Here is a 20,104-nt window from a genome sequence, read left to right on the forward strand (position 1 = left end):
GTGCCCACCATTTCATTGCACATCTTCACCTGGTTCCTAGAGCTATTCAAGCACACAATCTCCGGCGAAGCATTCCGTCCATCCTGACAACGACGCTTTGTGATAAACCGGGAATCCCAGGTGGTTTCGCGGCAATCCGGCAACAGGTAGCTCACTTCTGTTGTAAATCTATAAATCGCGGAGGCCCACAGGGTCGGCCCTCACCGATCATCCCGACCCACCACGCAGAACCACAAGTCCGGCTCTGCGTCGGAAATTAAAAGAAAAATGGCCGAATAATAATGCTCAGCCCCGATCCCGAGAGAAAGCAATGATCTACGACCACGAGTTCCTCCGCAGCCCCCTATTAAACTGCCGAAAGAAGCGCCGTTTTAAAACTAATGATGTAATGTGAGCATTTAGTGAAACGCCGAAATCAAACAGGAATCACGCCTCGCAAGAAATATGGTTCACGTTTCGGAGCGAGGAGGGCGGAGCCAGGGATCTCTCCGAGACTGTGGTCACAGCGAGAAATGAATGAGAGGGAAGGGGATGCGAGCGTTGTGCATTAGAGATGAGACGGGCTCGGGCTCTAGAACCGAAAATAGGTTTCGGGCTCGGGCGGACTCAAGCTCAAGCACAGATATTCAATCGCCAATCTCCATACAAATTCAAAGCAAATAAACATTTTCCTATTGTGAGAAAATGAAAGGAACATTTAAATCAGTTCAATCAAAGTCAAATTACCCCCCCCCCCCCCAAAAAAAAAAAATAAATAAATAAATAAATAAACGTTTATTTATAGTGTTTTTTTTTTTGCGATTACTACTGCAATATGTTATACAGTAATGCATTTGAAGTGGATCATTTTAAGAAAATTTAGAAACTTCTGTTAATGAAGAACATTTGACTTAACACTTTTCATTAACAGAGAGATCATGTCATACTGTAGAAGGCTCAGTTTTTGATGCAAGAAAGTTTGCTTCGGGCTCGGGCGGGCTCGGATTTTGGTCCGAGATAATATCACTCGGTCTCGGGTGGGCTCGGTTACAAATTTTCGGGCTCGGGCGGGCCCGGGCTCTCAAAAATGAGCCCGAACTCATCTCTATTGTGCATCCATTCGCAAAGCTCCGAAGTTGATCAAAACAAAAACGCTTACAGCAGAGAAGTTCCTATGAAAACAGGTGACTTAGAGTGTCGTCTGCAGAAAAAATTTCAGCTGGAAACGGGCATTTATACTTACGAGCATTAAATAGGGCTACACTGTAAAAAAAAATCCGGAAACGTTTCTGAGTTTATCGGGCAGCTGCGGTTCATGAAATTTTCAAAAACGTTTCTGAGTATTTTGGAATCCTCTTCCTGTAATGTCCAGAAATGTTTCTGAGTATTTCGGAATCCTCTTTCTGTAATGTCTAGAAACGTTTCTAAGCATTTTGGAATCCTCTTTCTGTAATTTACGGAAACGTTTCTGAGTATATTGTCGCGATTCAGGAAATTTTCAGATACGTTTCCGATATTTCGGAATTCTCTATGCAATTTTATAAAAAACGTTTCCGTGTATTTCAGAATCCTTTTTTTCTGTGATTTTACCTAAAATATAAAATTATAACTATAATGTTGCGTACCATATCAGTTTCAATTCTTTCATATCTAACAGCAAATGCAGACTTTCACTGGTGATTTAAATATACTTTATCGACCAGTTTGTTGGCACTCTGAGCTTCAATGAGATGACAGCTGCCTCCAGGTCGCTTATCGTCTTTACAATTCAGTTTTTTTTTTTGGGGGGGGGGGGGATCAGCACCTGTGCACAGTGGCACAATTCGTGCTCATATGTGTAGAGTATGCAGCACATGATGACATCATCCCCAAACTTCTCCGGTGTTAGGACACCGAAGTCCTAATAAGGCGAACCATGGTCTTACTCGACTACAATCTACTTTTCTAGGTTATGAAATCACTGAAAAAATGAGGGTACACAACACCTTTTCTCTTTTTGAATTCGTCAACTACGTAATTTCGGTTTCAAGAACATTAAGCAACTTTCTTTGTACTAGCAACCATGTAGAAACAAAATTTACCGTTAAATAAGATCAGTTAGTTTTAACATCACTCTTCTGCAACAACTTTTGTTACACTGCTGCGCTCTTACTTAGTTGTGAAAAACTGCTTGTTGATAACGCGTTATCATCAGTTGGACAATGTGATGGCGATGAATAACGATCAAGGGAATTTTTATTATACTGTATCGAAAAATAGAGGATGGCCTTACGGGTCTACGTGGCCTATTTGGTGCACCCACCTTACATATTGATGCAATGGGCACTTCATAGCACCCCTCGCCTCCTTTTACGGTACCCTAGGGTGCCGTGGCCCATGCCTTATGAAATACATATTTTTCATTCAATCTGAATCTTTTTCTGCTTCAACCTTTATAACCGTCCAGAACCTGAAAGAAAAGCACATTCATAAGGATGGTTAATACAGGAAGGCCATGCAAAACATAGAACAAAATAGAAAGAAAAGGTTTGCTGGGGCCTAAGTTATGGGGGGCGGGGGAAGGCTCCTACAAGGGTAGAAGAGAGTTAAAGCCTTTTTTTTAGCCACTAACGCTGCTAAATTAAGAAATTTTGCGATGAATAATGATTGGTCGCTAGTAGCTATTATTTGAAATGTCTTCTTTATCTTTGCTAATAATAAAGTTAAAAGTTTGTATGCTAATGCTAATCCACTGGAGTCAGGGTTAAAATTTCAACTATCAAAATATCCTCAAACAGACAGTTGCTTTGTTGACGTTGACTTGGGGTCGAAATCCTAGTGTAAAGTACACTCGTGTGAACCTTTTCCATCGCGAAACTTCGTTTAAAGAATCAAACACATAACGAAACATTTCATTTTCTGCAGGAAAGGGGGCACAAAAACCGATGAAAGGAACGAGATTGTTCATTAATTTTCAACACCTCAGCACCATTAAAAAGATAATGAAAAAGAGGGAGTTAAAGACCGAATCTCGGTTCGACGCTCCTTCCAGAGAATCTTTCAGAAACAATTAGGGTTCTCCTTAATGGCGTCAATCGTGACACCTCGGCCATGAATCACAAAGAGACTGGATAGATAATTTCCCGCGACCACCCCCTCTCTCTCTTTCTGGAAAGTCATTATTTTAGCTGTCAGTGCGGGAAGTCGTTGAAGCTTCCCAGGAATGTAAAGTAACTTTTGGAACAATACAAAGTAATCAAAAACATTACAATTAATTATGCTTTTTAACCCGGCCTCTGAGTGGTGTGGGATGCCATTGGGTTTTCCGATCGCTGCCCAAAATTGCGTGTGGGTTGCGAGGAGGAGCTGTTGCTTCTATGAGAATTGGAACGTTACTGAGGGTGTCTAGTTCAAATATCTAAATTGGGAACTGTTTTTACTTCCTTTTACAAAACGAGCTGATGTGTACATCACATGACTTCCTTTTACTCCAATTTAATGTCATTTTCTCATTGTTGGCAGTTTTAATATGATTCAATAGTTTACTCTATGAATATCACCAACAGTGGCCAAATTAAAACCAGATTTGAAAAAAAAAAAAAAAATCGTTAAATTTGTCACCAAATTGACGACAAAACTTGGCGACCAAAAGACTGGCGATATATCGTCAAGTGTCCGTCAAATTATAACATCACTTGAGTTCACATCGAAATTAACAATGATTTCCCCACAAAAAGGGGCAAAGGAGCATACGAATGCGAACAAAAAGGAAGGTTCACAACTAGACCCCACTAGGAGCCTACGTACCAAATTTCAACTTTATAGGACATTCCGTTCTTGAGTTATGCGACATACATACACACATACACACATACGCACATACGTACATACAGACGTCACGAGAAAACTTGTTGTAATTAACTCGGGGATCGTCAAAATGGGTATTTTGAGTGTCTGTACGTTCCTAGACACATATCCACGTGTGGTCGGGTTGAAAAAAAAAACTCAACATTCATTTGGGGGTGAGAAAAATGGAAATTAAGGTCGATTTTTGGGTGAAAATTTTTTTGCGAATACAATACTTCCTTTTTTGTAAAAGGAAGTAAAAAAGGAAGTATTGTATTCGCAAAAAAATTTTCCTTCAAAAATCGACCTTAATTTCCATTTTACTCACCCCCGAATTAATGTTGAGTTTTTTTTCAACCCGACCACACGCGGATAAGTGACTAAGTATATATAGACACCCGACATATTTATTTTGCCATTTCCCGAGTTAATTACAACGAGTTTTTTCGTGACGTCCGTATGTACGTATGTATGTGCGTATATGCGGATGTGTGTATGTACGTATGTATGTCTCATAAGCCAAGAACGGAATGTCCTAGAAAGTTGAAATTTGGTACGTAGACTGCTAGTGGGGTCTAGTTGTGCACCTCCCCTTTTGGTTGCATTCGGTTGTTCCTGAGGGGGGGCTTTTCCCTCTTTTTGGGGTGAAATCATTGTTAATTTCGATGTAAACCCAAGTGGTGTTATAATTTGGCGGACACGTGGCGATATATCGCCAGTCTTTTAGTCGCCAACTTGGCGACAAATTTGGAGGATTTTTTTTTTTTTTTAATATGTTTCATTTTGGCCACTGTTGGTGATATTTAGAGAGTAAACTATTAAATCACATTAAAATTGCCAGTAATGGGGAAATGGCATTAAATTGGAGTAAAAGGAAGTCATGTGATGCACACATCAGCTCGTTTTATAAAATTAACAAAAACACATCATTTAATTTCTATGTGATTAACTTAACTTAACTGCACTTAAGAGCTTAAAACCTATTTTTTATGCCCAAGAGGACGTGGGACAACAAAACGTTTCGCATTCGTTGCCCAAACTTTGCGTCGGCTTTGAGCACGGTGGAACATTACTGAGGGGGTAGTTCAAATATCCTAATGTAGATCTCTTGTCCTGTGGAGGGGTTCTTAGACAAGTCACTAGTACATCGAGTTCGTTGAATTGACAGGTGATACAACCCTTCCCTCAATTCAGTGCTTGTATATAATGCAACAGTTTCACCTTTATCGTGCTTCTTTATAGACACACAATTTTTTTGTTTAATGTATCATTTCATTTCTACCTATACCTTACCTATACCTATCCTTACCTATAGCTTAAATTATCACTAAAATTTAGAGCTATAACTAAGAGTTAAAACTTATTTTTCATACTCATAAGGATATTAAATGATATAATTTTTTGTATTAGTGGCAGCTGGGTAGCGTGGACCATATTATGTTTCTCTTCGGAAATTGAAGCGTTTCTGAGAATATGTTTTACATTGAACCAAACTTTGAAAACGTATAATTCTCCATCGTACAAATTACACAAATGCGTTGCTTTAGCCAATGTTACAGAATGCAAGACATGTATAGGCAAGAATATACGCTTTGTTAGGGAGCCAAAAGAGAAAAGAAGATGGTTCAATATTATTCAATAAAAAAAAGAATAAAAATAAAAAATTAATAAAATAAATAGATCAAGTTATTTATTTAAAAAAATGCACTTTTGACTCTTAAATTCAGATTATGCGTTTCGCAGTCACGTGTGTGTGCGTGTTTGTGTGTGTTCAGGCCTGTGTGCATGTAAGCGCTCACGCGAGCTTGTGTGTGTGTAGACGCGTGCGTGTGTGTGTGTTCAGTTTGTTCAGGCGTGTGTGAATTATGATTATATTAATACCAATAGCTACGATAATGATGTACTTTATCAGTAACAGCTAAAATCTTTCCTTTTTCTTGTTTCAATATAAGTTTATTTCGTCTCCAAAGCTGTGCATTCACCGTTACTTTCATATGCCGCAACAAATCACATTTTTTCTCTTTCGGTTACAACGTGCAACTCAATTGCATGACAGGGGAAACCATCAAAGGCTGGAAGAACAGTACAATGTATTTAAAACGATTAATTTTAATTTCGTGCTTTGGTTGTCATTGGTGAATGTTGTGCCAGAATTTTTGGATCCTTCCTCGTATGATTACTGTTTCAGATAAGTATAGGAGTACTGAATTCAAAACGCAATTCTAACTTACAGTTTAAGAATTTAAAAAGTCCACCTGCTTTATGAGAGAAGTAATCAATTGAACATGGTTGTAAGTTGAGGTAACCAAACAGATCTCACCAAAGGTAGCTATTATAACCAGGGATCCAATTTCCAACAAAAGAAGTGCAGGAACCCTATAGTCTTCAGAACTTTTTTTAATACTTAAGTGGCCTGAATTCGGTCAAAAATACAAAAATTTAAGCGAAACAAATAAGGAAGTATGGGAGCTCAGCTAAAATAACAATTAGGCGCTGATTAGCAGAAAATTATCTTTATACATAAGGCGCTAATCTCTGTCCGGATGTCCGGGGTAAACTTCAAAACTACTGGAGGGATTTCAACCATTTTTTCACCATAGAAGGCTACATAATCGGGGAACAACTTAGGCTATAATTTATCGCTAAAAAACTTAGTTTAAGAAGGTCGTGATTGAAAACAGTAAATGTCATGTAATTTCCACATCAAATGATTAAAGATTAAACCCATTGTTTCGAAAATTCGTTGCCTAACAACAGCAATATTAAAAGTAATCATAATGTAAATTTTGAATCAAGGCCTCTCTGGAGCAAGTATGACATTGCTTTCTTAGGAATTGCATCCTCATCTTTATACATAAAGCGCTAATCTCTGTCCGGATGTCCGGGGTAAACTTCAAAACTACTGGTAGGATTTTAACCATTTTTTTCACCATAGGTAACTACATAATCGGGGAACAACTTAAGCTATAATTTATTGCTAAAGAACTTAGATTTAAAAAGCTATCGTGGAAAACAGTGAATTTTATGTACTTTCCCCATTCAATCATCTTTACTAATAATAAAGCTGAAAGTCTCTCTGTCTGGATGTCTGGATGTCTAGATGTCTGGATGTCTGTGACGCGCATAGCGTCTAGACCGTTCGGCCGATTTTCATGAAATTCGGCACAAAGTTAGTTTGTAGCATGGGGGTGTGCACCTCGAAGCGATTTTTCGAAAATTCGATGTGGTTCTTTTTTTATTCCATTTTTAAGAACAAAACTATCATAAATTACGAAATTATCATAACGTGGAACCGTAACATGGGCACAAGCCAATTGGCGAGATACGAAATTATCATAACGTGGAACTGTAACGTCGGTACAAGCCAATTGGCGAGAAAATTCACCATACATTATTTGTAAATATACAGGCAAACCAAAAGACCTTTAATTTTTCTATTACGGGCGAAGCCGTGCGGGTGCCACTAGTTAAATATAAAAACCATTGTTAGGAAAATTCGTTGCCGTACAACAGCAATATTAAAAGTAATCACAATTAATGTTTTTAACCAAGGCTTCTCTGGACAAACGTGACATTTATTGCTTTCTTAGGAATTGTATCCTCATCTTTATACATAAAGGGCTACTTCGGTCCGGATGTCCGCGGTAAACTTCAAAACTACTGGACGGATTTTAACCATTTTTTCACCGTAGATAGCTACAATATCAGGGAACAACTTAGGCTATAATGTATTGCTAAAGAACTTAGGTTTAAAAAGTTATGGTGGAAAACAGTAAATTTCGTGTAATTTCCCCATGTTATGATAAATATAAAACCCATTGTTACAAAAATTTCTTGTCTAACAACAGCAATATTATAAGTAATGACAATGAAAATTTTGATTTATTCCTTAAAAACTTAGTTTTAAAAGTTATGGTGGAAAACAGTAAATTTCATGTAATTTCCCCATCAAATGAGTAAATTCGAAATTTTAAAAAACTATTGGGGGCGCAGCAGACACTGTCCAATGGCGGATGAAAAAAGTAAAACATATTTTTACACAGTAACAACAGTATTTTTTGATCGTATTTGTGAGGAACTTTCTTTTCTATTCTTCTGAAATTACATTACAACATCGCAAAGTGCTTGAAGCCTGTAATTTACCGCAAAGAAAACACGTGGAATGGAATGTTTTACCTTCCTCTTTAGTACTGGTAACCACCGCAAGGTAGCGTATTTGAGCTCTGGAGCTGCGAATATGAAACCCATTGTTACAAAAATTCGTTACCTAACAACAGCAATATTAAAAGTAATCATAATGAAAATTTTGAATCAAGGCTTCTCCGGAGCAAACATGAGTTTAAAGTCACTTAAACATTTGGAAACACTACCTTTTGCACCCTTAAAGAAACATAGCAGAGCGCTTTTTTTCTTTTGTGTGTGTGTGTGTGTGCAGGCATGATTGTGTGGGTAGTTGTTTGTATGAGTGTGTGTATGTGTTTGTGTATGTCTGTGTAGGTGTGTGTATGTGTTTGTGCGTGTGTATGTGTGTGCGTGTGTGTGTGTGTGTAGTTGTGTATGTATGCGCGTGCGTGTAGGACGTGGATGCAACTTGGAGATGGTTTTCGCTATAGGAGCAGCATCGTGAGGACCTGGTCGACGGTGATGCTGCAGAGGAAGGCGGTGGGAAAATAAAATGATAGGACGCCAAAAACAGTCAAGTGAGAACAATAAGCAATCATGATTGCTCAAAAAAAAATAATAATAATAATAACTTGGACCCAGAAATAATTTCATTTTCCCAACGGTTATTTTTTCATTAATTTTTTTAAACGTCAGATTTTTCAAACAAGGCTTCGTCTTAATGACGTCACAAATGATGCACTTTGCCGCATCTTTCACCACGTTTCCACGTTATGATAATCAAGAAGCGAATTAAAATTGCGCTCTACACTTGCGATCAACCATATTGTTGCCAATACACGTGAGTAAAAATGCGAATTAAATATTTAGCTCTGAGAGGGGCAACACTAGATGACATTTCATCATTTGTGATGTCATCCGTCAGAAATATAAACAATGAAAGCGCACCGATTTAAGTAACTTTTTTATAACATAAAACTTAAACAAATTATTTAAAAAATGGTCAGATCTTATGTTTTTAAGCATGCTCTTTCAGAAAAAAATACTTTCAAAATTTTGGAAACGTCCTCATTATTACTAACCCAGGCAACGCCGGGTATTTTTGCTAGTAGTTATATAACGAAGTCAGCTGGTCACCAAAGGCTCTTCTATAATTACACACAGAGTCATACAAAAAGACGAATTGACTGGGTCATCAAAAGCGGTTTGTTACAGGTATATTATTAAAAAACAGTAAGGTTTTAATTGTTGCTGATAAAGTGCACCATTATTGTAGCTATTAGGCATTAATATAATCAGAATTTCCGTAACTGAAATTATTAGACGTTTTTATTTTACATGCATGCCATGGACTACAATGTAAGCTTATTCCTTGTTTCGTCGGGGGTTAAAAAATTAGGTATATTCTCAAGAGAGATAGAAACCTTGCATGATGCGATAGGAAAAAATAATTAACTGAAATGGTTCCACAAAAAGCTAAAAAACAATTTTGTGAGATGCGAGGCTATAAGCTGAAAATTGAAACAATACATTTTCCATACACAATAGCAGCTCAAAAATATTCTTGCTTCCCGCCAATTTCAACAATCTACTGGGGAGCCGATAAGAAGCATCCTCCCCGAAAAGTGCCTAATGCAGCCCGTGGCCACCAGACCATGCCTATCGCCACCAAAAATTGAGCGCCCGCTCCACCGAGACACGGAATAATGCACGAGAAACGAGATACCGCGGAATATCTCTTTCCTGATGGATCGCCATTATGTAAGACAGCGGGGATGATGGACAGTCGCAAGCAGAACTGGGCCCTCGTGTTTGTTGTGATTCGCTGGAGCGTGGAAAATTTGATACTGCCCTTAATATTCTGTTTCAGACAGATATTTTTCAGGTATAGTTGGAGATGGGTTTGTCACGTATAGCTGGATCTTTGGTCAGGGAGAAGCTTTGGTTTTGAAGCAAGTATATGTAAGAGCTTATCAGAGTTTTGATTTTCAATCCAACTCTCGATATCTCGATTGGAAGTTCCTTTCCCAGCCATCTTAAGATTTTTTTTTTTTTTTTTGAGCAATCACGATTGCTTATTGTTCTCATTTGACTGTTTTGAATTCCTATCATTTTATTTTCCCGCCAGCACCCTCTGCCAGCACCACCGTCGTGTCGACCGACCTCACGATGCTGCTCCTCTTGCGAAAACCGTCTCCAGGTTGCGTCCATCTCCTACATACACACGCATACACACACATGCCTACACACACTCATGCCTGCGCATAGACACAAACACACACTCCTACACACACACATACACATACACACACTCATGCCTACACACACAGCACTGCATATACACAACACGCACACACATGCATACATACACACATACACATACACACACTCATGCCTGCACACAGACACAAACACATATGCTTACATACACACACACACACACACACGAACGCCTACACACACAGCACTGCATATACACAACACGCACACACATGCATACATACACAGCACTGCATATACACAACACGCACACACATGCATACATACACACATACACACGCACCCACACACATGCGCCTACACAAACACACACGCGCATTCATACACACACACGCTCTTGATTGCAAAAAACATAATTTGAATTCAAGATGCCAAAAATTCAAATTAATATTTTTTTTTTTTTGTCAGGAATAGTGCATAATAGCATAATAGGTAACCTCTAACACCTATTGCTTAGGGAAAAATTGATCACTAGTTCTACAAAAAATATCTTCAAAGTGAATAAAATTTATTAAGATGTTTCGAGAGAAAAAGTTATTTTTCACTGCTAACATTTTTTTTATCGCATCTGAAAACGTTATTAAGTTTGTAAACACAATTTGACTTATTCACGTTTTCGAAATTTTCCAGACACTCCAGTGGAATATTTGCAAAATCCGATACTTGCTGATTAGTTGGCGATGCTAAAGATTCCTCATCATTATCTTCATCAAATCCTCTACAAGCAGGAGTCTTTCAAAAATTAGACAACAATGAAATTTTACGTCGTTAGCCAAGGCAAAAAGTAGCATTAACGACTTTTCAAGCATTTTCTTGCAACACTGTGCGCATCAAGAAGCATTATTGTAAATAAATTATCCTCCTCATACAAACTGAAAAGCAAAGCAATGTATTAAAGAGAAAAAAAAACTTTTTTTGTCGTATTTTGGCTGCATTTTTACGTTTAAAATGGAAAAGAAACTTTCGTAGAAACTTCGACTCAGAAGAAGTACATTCGAGATATACAGATAACTAGGTATCGAAAACACTCAATTCTTTTGGGACCGAATGAAAACTTCGAGATAAAAGAACATTCGATTCATACGGCTTCGAGTTATCGAGAGTCCACCATACTCTACTATTAACTTCATGCATCCAGTTACGATGAACTGTTTATTAGTTCTATATAGGTGGCGGCCGTTGCTCAACTTTTTCCTTATCGCAGGGTCATGCCTCATATTTACATGAATCTCGCAAGCCAGAACACATGTAAAATTCATGTATATTTCCTTTTTTTCCAGTTGAAAAAAGCCACTGATTGAACTTTTTCCTGCACATAAGGTCTTTTTCAAGAAAATAAGGTGTTTCTTATCTGTTTCATGAAGAAGTGTAAAAGTGTCAGTTTTAAAAACTAGAGTTTTTTTTTTTTTTTGACGATCTTGCACTAAATTTAAAAGACACTATTTGAAGTACACTGTGAAAACGATTCAGAAACGTTCCTGGAAAATAATAAGCAGCTGATGAGTTCAATTTCTGCCAGTAACATATCTCACAAAAACCAGGAACGTTTTTCGCTAAAATTCAGTAACCTTCCTGAACAATCCAGAAATCTTTCCGTTTAAAGCCAGTCGTATCTCTGGAATTTCAGTGTAATCTTAGGTAGGGATAGCATTACCTTCCTGATTTATCAAAACGGTTCCAAAAGCCGTATTGCAAACATGACCAAAGCTAAGCCAAAATTTCAAGCAAGTATAAAGCATCTCACTTGATTGCAATTCCTGCAAAGCTACGTAGTCCATACTTATTTGCTCTTTTTGGGAGTTTAACCAGCATGAACGCGTCGTAATCGAACTAGAGCCGATTCGAGTTATAAATACTCTCAGTTAAGCTTTAAATTAGTAGCTAAAAGTATTTTTTACAACAGAGAGAAGTCTGCATTTGGGCAACTTGTAACAATTCAGGAAACTTTTTGACAATGATATTTGATATTTCCAGGAAGTGGACAAAAACCACTGAAATCGCGAAACGTTACGCGGAAATGTTCAGTAACGTTTCGGAGTTTTTTGATAGTGTATATCTCAAAATATGTCATTACTAGCAAAAATACCCGGCGTTGCCTGGGTCAGTAATAATTATTAGAAAAAATCGTTACTTGCTTTTGTTTTCTGTTTTAAGTGAAAGAATTTAAAACATCTTTTTGACGTGATTAAAAATCGAGTTTCTTCCTTACCCATAAAACTAAAATAGCAATAAGTATAAAGAACAAAGTAGTATTGATTTAGAACCGAAAGCAATATATTTAAGCATATACAAATTTAAAAAACATGAAATTAATCTTCTCATGTTTAAAAAGATTAATCTGTTGATACTTTTTTTTTAACATTCAGTCTAAAACCTTCTCTGTATGGCTAATGAAGTACGAAGTGATTAAAAAAAAGTAGCTACGCTCGTAATCCCCTTATACTTGCTTTAGTTATTTCGGGAAATTTCAATCATTGTGACTCTTGGTGCGATTTTACCGAATTTGCGAAAGTCGTTTCGGGGTACCTTCGATGACGCTCCCCCATTCTTTCCTTACTTTGTAAAACAATATGATATTAATTTTTGTTACAGAGATATCGTCGCCAGATGCTGAGATCTTTTTGGTCACCATAAAATGGCGCTAAACAGTTTCATCCGAAATGTTACCAAAATAAGTAATAAAATTTGGTGATTGTTTGAAATTGTGCAAAAAGGAAAATTAATGGAAGTTTTTGTGCTGTTTATGGATTTGCCTAATTTAGTTGCTGGATTATTTAACACAGTAAAAAAAGTCTTTTGAAAATTCTTTGATTGGCGATATTTTGTTTACGTGGTGAAAGCTGAGAAACATTATGACGTAGTCTTCGGCTTAAAAAACATCAACGTTGAAAAAACTGCCAAATGCATCAGCTACGGAAATCTTTCTGCAAAAATTTTGCCGATCTGCTGGTTGTTTGGATAATGAGTAAGTGTTCAATCAGCATAAATAATAATAAAAACCATTAATTACATTAAAGTTCCGTTTAAATGGAAAATGATCAGCCAAATCATGTATTACTTGCCAATCTTGTGCAAAAATCTTACTTCAGGATTTGACTTGAGAAAAGCCTTGAACAGACACGAAAAGCAAAGATAGTCAACAATACAACAATAGTCGCTATCGACAGGGAGTTGAGATGATACACTAAATACTGTATTGAGTTTAGGAAAGCCTTCGAACATGGAACTAAAAAGCTCATAACTCGTTTTTTATTCTACTTAGAAATTTCGAATAAGTGCCATCTTCAGCAGAAAAATCAGAGCTTTCGATGGACATATAATGTAAATATGTGCAAGTATTTTTTCATCCCTATATTAGAGAATTTATACGAAAATTGTATTTTATTGCTCCCCTAAGGGGGGTTTTGCCCCCCATAACGGGACGAAAACTACCCTATGTGTTATTCTGATGCATAAGCTATATTATTGTAAAGTTTCATCAAAATCCGTTCTGTAGTTTTTGCGTGAAAGAGTAACAAACATCCATACATCCATACATCCATACAGACAAACTTTGGCATATATAATATTAGTAAGACTACTAATTGGTTCTCCTTAAAATACCGACAACACCGACATAAAGGCAAATAGTGCGTTCTTGTTAAAAAAATATGATTGAAAAATACTTTTTTTTCTTGTGTGTAATTCTGTTTTCGGAATAAATAATTTCATCTTTCATTGAACGACATAGATGTTTCTTGCCTAATATTTCCAGCACAACCCAAGATGTGACATTTTTGAAAAGAACATTCTGAAAATGCTTCAAAATACAAATACGACACTTTTGCCCTATAAGGCGAAATATAAAGTTACAGAAATGCAAATCTTGGAACGTATTCATGGCTGTTCAAAAAACGGCATAACTCAAAATCGCTAATTTTTGAAATATGACGATTTTGAAAGGAGCGAGGGAATGTCTTTTACTACATAAACAAAACAAATGACAAGAAAATAATTAAATTTTCATATTTTTTATGCTGCACCGAAGCTTTTTATTTTCCTACAATTCTTCATAGTGTTACAAATTCTGTAAATAGTAATTATTGTAGTAACGTAACCTGTAAATAGTTTCCCGTAATGAATATACAACCCCTATACATTCGGTTAAGTATATGGTCCCCCTATTTTTCATTGATAAGATTCGTGAATGAATAAAAAGAAGAAATAAAATAAAGGTCTACTATTTTCGAGAAGCATTTCGAATCTTGTGGAATATTTGAGATGTGGTGTGTATATTGGTGTGTATATAAGCCGTTACGCTGGATAAAAAGTTAGTTTCGATTGAGAATTTGTTCTGAGAGTGTGTTAGCTCTGTTTATTGCGAGGCATTTCGCTGTGTTGTTTTTCGTATTTGGAAGTAAATACGTGTGTAACCGTTGAGTTTACGGCGTTGTGTGACATTTGCTTAATTGCTGATGATTAATTTAGCAGTTGTTGACGACAGGGGCGTAGCTAAGGGGGGGTTTTGGGGACAAACCCCCCCCCCGAAAAGTTAGTCTCAAAAAAAAAGAGAAAAAGAAGAGAGAAGAGAAAGGAGAAAATTCCAAGCGATTACACACACACACACACACACACACACACACACACATATATATATATATATATATATATATATATATATATATATATATATATATATATAAAAGAAGTAACCCACCCCCCCGAAAGTCGGGTCTAGCTACGCCACTGGTTGACGATCTTTCCTGTACATAGTGTAAATAAATTTCCTGAGTTTTTTAATCAAGAACTGTGTCGTCCTTTCAAGAAAGTTGGAAGTCGCTCCGGATCCGTTAAAATAAAATAAATGATTGTTGCAGTTATTCTCTGAAGCTTTGAAAACGGAAGCTTTTGATTTATATTTATTGAATTCCTGATCGATGGAACCAAATAAATTTAAATTACTTCATATCATTTCTTAAATAGATCTTTGAACAATCGAGCATTATTACTAAATGGATTCATTAAAATACCATTTTTTTAGAACGTTACCCCTATCACGTTTTATCACTATACTTATCCTAATTTTGGCTTTTAAAAGCCGGACATCATCAGTAGTCGAAAAATAACCCTCTGAAAACATTAGATTACTTTTTCCATTTTTCATCTCATTACCTCCTTTGTTCTCTTTAACGACCAGGGAGAATTATCCAAAAAATTGTTAAATCACAAAAAGCTCGAAACTCTTCTCTGCTTCCTGGTTCTTGAAATTCCGCCGGTGGTGCTCGACTGGGAATGACGGCCAAAGATCACGATGAACCCCCATTAACGTGGACCGTGAGCGGCGATTTACCGAGGCCTAATACAAACCTCACGTTCTTTCACCTACCTGCATCATACGGATCCCTGCCTCTAATAGGTACAGGACAGGCCGACCTGTCCGACATTTTGGTTCTAAGCAGGACTGAAATCAGGATCATTCACAAAACTCGGAGGACTGGGCTCATAAAATTCCCAAGGTGTAGGCAACAAAATCCCAAGATCATGTGACCAATAATGCTTCTTAAAATTTATTCACTTTTTTTGTACTTGCTGCTATTGCAGCCCGTCGATTATTAGTCTCAAAAACGTTAAGCAAGAGAATGATTATAAATAATAAATTTAACCGCTCAATAATTACTTTGGAACAATTTTCATTTATAAAAATAGTTCGCTGTAAAAAAAAATGTGGAAAAAAAGTCTTTAAATAACTATATAGATATGCTGGAAAGTTTTACGACACAAAAGGGGAAATTAAATTTAAGGCTAAGATGTTTTATTTTTTTTTACCTTCAAACCAATCTTTTAAAATAGTTTCAGTAAGTGCGTGAAAGAAGCCTTCAAATTAAATTGCTTAGTCAAAACATTGTATATTAGTATTGTATATTAGTAAAAATTTTACGTTTTTTTCCCTTAAAATACTCAATGAATGAGATTTTGAGATTTATTGATGAAAATATATATTTATCAAATATTTAAAGTATAAACAGTTCGACTAAAATACGATCTTTTGGCTAAACAATCTATAATAAAGGATTTTTTCGTGCTTTTTTTTTTGTGATAATGTAAGAAGATTGCGTTTCAAAAAAACGAAAAAATGAAATAAAACAAGCAAATAACACACCTCTGTGTGGCTTTGAATGTTATTTTTTGTATGATCTGTATAATTGTACCAACATATTAATAAACTGTTTTTTCCTTTATTTATTTTTCTTTCCTCGCAATAAACGGTTTTTACACCATTTTTTAAAAAAATTACTCCAAAAAATAATTATTGAGGCGTCAATTTTGGCATTTATTGTTAGACTGGGACCTCTGTCTCCTGCTTGCCATTCGCCAACCACCGTTCGCAACCTACGGCGGCTCAACGGCGCCTGCGGCGGGTGACAATTGATGATTTTAATACGTTTACTCCTGTAATAAAGTAAGAAAAACAACGTTAAAAAAGCACAAATTTGCCAATTACAGCAGACACGTGTTTCTGCGTTACAGGGAACGCCTTTTTCTTTTGTCGGATGTCTTTTCATGCATAAGCTCATTATGAGCAAAAAGTAATGAGCTTATGGATGAAAAGACATCCGACAAAAGAAAAAGGCGTTCCCTGTAACGCCGAAACACGTGTCTGCTGTAATTAGCAAATTTGTGCTTTTTTTAAACGTTGTTTTTCTTACTTTACTGTTCAGCACAAAGGTATTTATTTATCTTAGTACACGTAATGTTTGAATATGGCTGTCAAAACATTTTAAAACGTTAATAAAACGAAGTGTGTAAGTAAGTGTGAAGTAAGGACTTCCTGGATATTCGGCCTCTTATCTCCGACCAGAGGGATGAGACAGGGTGGAATAACTTTCGCTGGATCCAACGGTACTAATCGTCCTGTATCCAATGGTACCAATATTGACCTGGTAGGCATTCACAGTCCGGAGGAGATAAAGTTACTCACGCAGAGAGATTTTAATAGTATAGATTTTCTTACTTCATCCTATTTCAGATTAATTATCGGCCGGCTACGAAAGCAGCAAGTACAAAAAATGTATACATTTATTAATTGTATGATTTTGGGTATTTTATGAGTCCACTCTTCTGCTATGCAACCGATCCCAATGGCAGCCCTGCTTGTTTCAAGTATTTGAAAATCTGTTATCCTAATCTCGTGTTGCTATGTCGTAAAAGTAACTGAGGAGAAGTCGAGAAAAACACTAATTTAAGCCATTCCACCAAAACGACTGATTTCTCAAATTCAAATTCAAATCTTTTCCTTTTATCGACTGAAATGGTCAAACAACACATCTGAAGCTTATAGACACTAGTTTCCTTCTATGTAATTTTCGTTCCCAGATAGTACACGTAATGTTTAAACGTTTCATAAACGTTTGAATATGGCTGTCAAAACGTTCACATCCATTTTAAGGGGTCACAGTACCTTTTGAAATTTTTTTTTAATTTATGAATATTGTGTGTGTGTTTTTTTTTTTTTTTTGAAATTATAATATACACACTCATTTCGCAACCAATAATTTATTTTCAAAATCTTAAAACATTGCCTACATTTTTTAAAAATTCAAAAAATTTAGAGAAATATCAATTTTTTAAAATCCCTAAGGCTTTTTTGTTTTTGCATTCATTTAAAAAAAGGTTTTTGCTAAGCAATCACAATATTCATCTCTAAAAATCTGTGCATTCATTTGTTTATATATGTATTGGAACATTTTCTGTGATCAATTATGTAAAAAATCGCAATTTAAAAAAAAAAAATTGTTTTAAAAGGTATAACATGCTCTAAACATTTGAGTAATTTATAAAATGCTTATCCAACGCACAGTTTTGTTAAATAGGGTCACCCGGGGTAAAATGGGTATAAAAAACAGCATTTTTGATTTTAGTGACCCATAGCAGAAATATCATGAAATATAATTGTGTTTTTGTTGAAAATTCTATACATTGTGTATCTTAGGTCTAATTTGGACATAGTTTGTGTTAACTTTTTGCTTTAAATTTAGTGTAAAGTGGTATACCTATTTTACCCCTGTGTATACCCATTTTACCCCGTGCTTCGGGGTAAAATGGGTATACACCGGGGTAAAATGGGTATATGCTGTTTAAAGTTGAACTACACTGTAACTAATGGAGAAAAAAAATTTAAATTGAGTATAATTGCATTAGAGGATAAAAAATTTAATCCAAAACAACCACAGAAAATGTTTACAGAACCAAATTTATGAACAAAAGGCGCATTGGCAAAGACTTGCAGTTTGGCTGAGGTAGTATTTTTATAACTTTGTGATGCCTGCACAACATTAATGTCATCTTTCTTGGGGGAGCACATAGGATAATTTGGCAGATGATCTTGCAGCAAACTTCTCAGTATATTAACCTTCAGCTGAGATTTCAGTGATTAAACCTATGAATTCCAAATTTAACAACGGCCCTGTCGCCAATGGCTGGGATTAACAACTAGGAGAACTACTAGTTTTTACTTTCTACTTCATTAGTTATTTTATCAATTATTGTTAATGTCTTTTTTTTAATTTATTTGTTTTATGTATATTTATTTATTTATTCTGCTTTTATTTGTTTCTTGCCTGTTCGTGTATAATCTTGCAGTCACCTGCTCTGTAATTAAAACTTCTCCCACCTTTGTTTGGACTCTTCCTTTTTTTTTTTGTAAGTTTTTCATTTCCTGACCAGTGCTAAAAAATGGCTTTGAACCAAGAGGTATAGCAGGAGGATTTAGTTATTTAGTACAACTTTGCTATGAGGCATAAGGATGCTGTTGTGATTGTATGTAAGGTTGTACTTAGACTATGTTCTGGGCATGGTTAGTGGTTTTAAAAGGAAATTAAAAAGACAGCATATTAGCTATCAATACTTACTATGTTTTATAATGTGTAGCAATGAACCATATACATAATAAACTTACAGTAAATTACGAACCTACAGTAATCATGAACTATATCGATAATAATCGAAAAATATAATACCTTTAAGTACTAATTGGCATAAGTTATAGTAATTAAAATAAAACCAATAAATGCAGAGTAATTATTTATAAAACTTTTTAAAAACATACTTTTAGTTTAAGATGAATAATATCTAACATTTGTCTTGCAAAGATAGTATAATTCTTTCATTCTTCATGCATTCAATGTCTTTAACTCGAAAATGTTGGCTATACCCATTTTACCCCGTGCAACTAAAAGTGCTATAAAATTTTTGTAAATATTAAAATTTACTTATTTTTTGAGTTTTCTGTTAGAAAAATTCTTTTTCTATCAAATCCAAATAAAAAACTTCCGAAACTCTTCTTGTAAATTTTTCCAGAAAGAAGTTTATCACTCACTATAAACGCATTGTTTTGTGTTCTGAAAAATAAAACTGTTGCTAAGCCTGGTAAATAAGTTGCTAGATTTTTTTCCTTAAGTCAAAATGTTGCCTGATATGTAAACATTTTCATCATATTTTTTTATTTTCAAAAAATGTTGTCCAGTAGAATAAAATCAAGAAAAATGCAACTATACCCATTTTACCCCGGCTACCCATTTTACCCCGGGTCCCCCTATATTATCCTGACTACAAAAAGTATTACTTTAAAGCTGTATCTTTAATAGAAAAAAATCCTTAGGGATTCTAATGACATGAAAACACAAAAAAAAAAAAAAAAGATCACCGAGAAAAATCAATTTAAAGTTTTTCTTTTGCATAAGAACACATAGCGAGCATGACCTAAAACTACTCATAACTTTTTGAATATTTGAAAGCGATGAAACTTTTTCCCTGTGTTTGGAATAATTCGTAGTTTTAAAATAAGCAATAAAATATTTTTTGATCGTTTGATAATTTTTGAGGTACTGTGATCCCTTAAAACGTTAATAAAACGAAGTGT

This window comes from Uloborus diversus, chromosome 6 (assembly GCF_026930045.1).
Source record: "Uloborus diversus isolate 005 chromosome 6, Udiv.v.3.1, whole genome shotgun sequence".
NCBI classification, from domain to species: Eukaryota; Metazoa; Arthropoda; class Arachnida; order Araneae; family Uloboridae; genus Uloborus; species Uloborus diversus.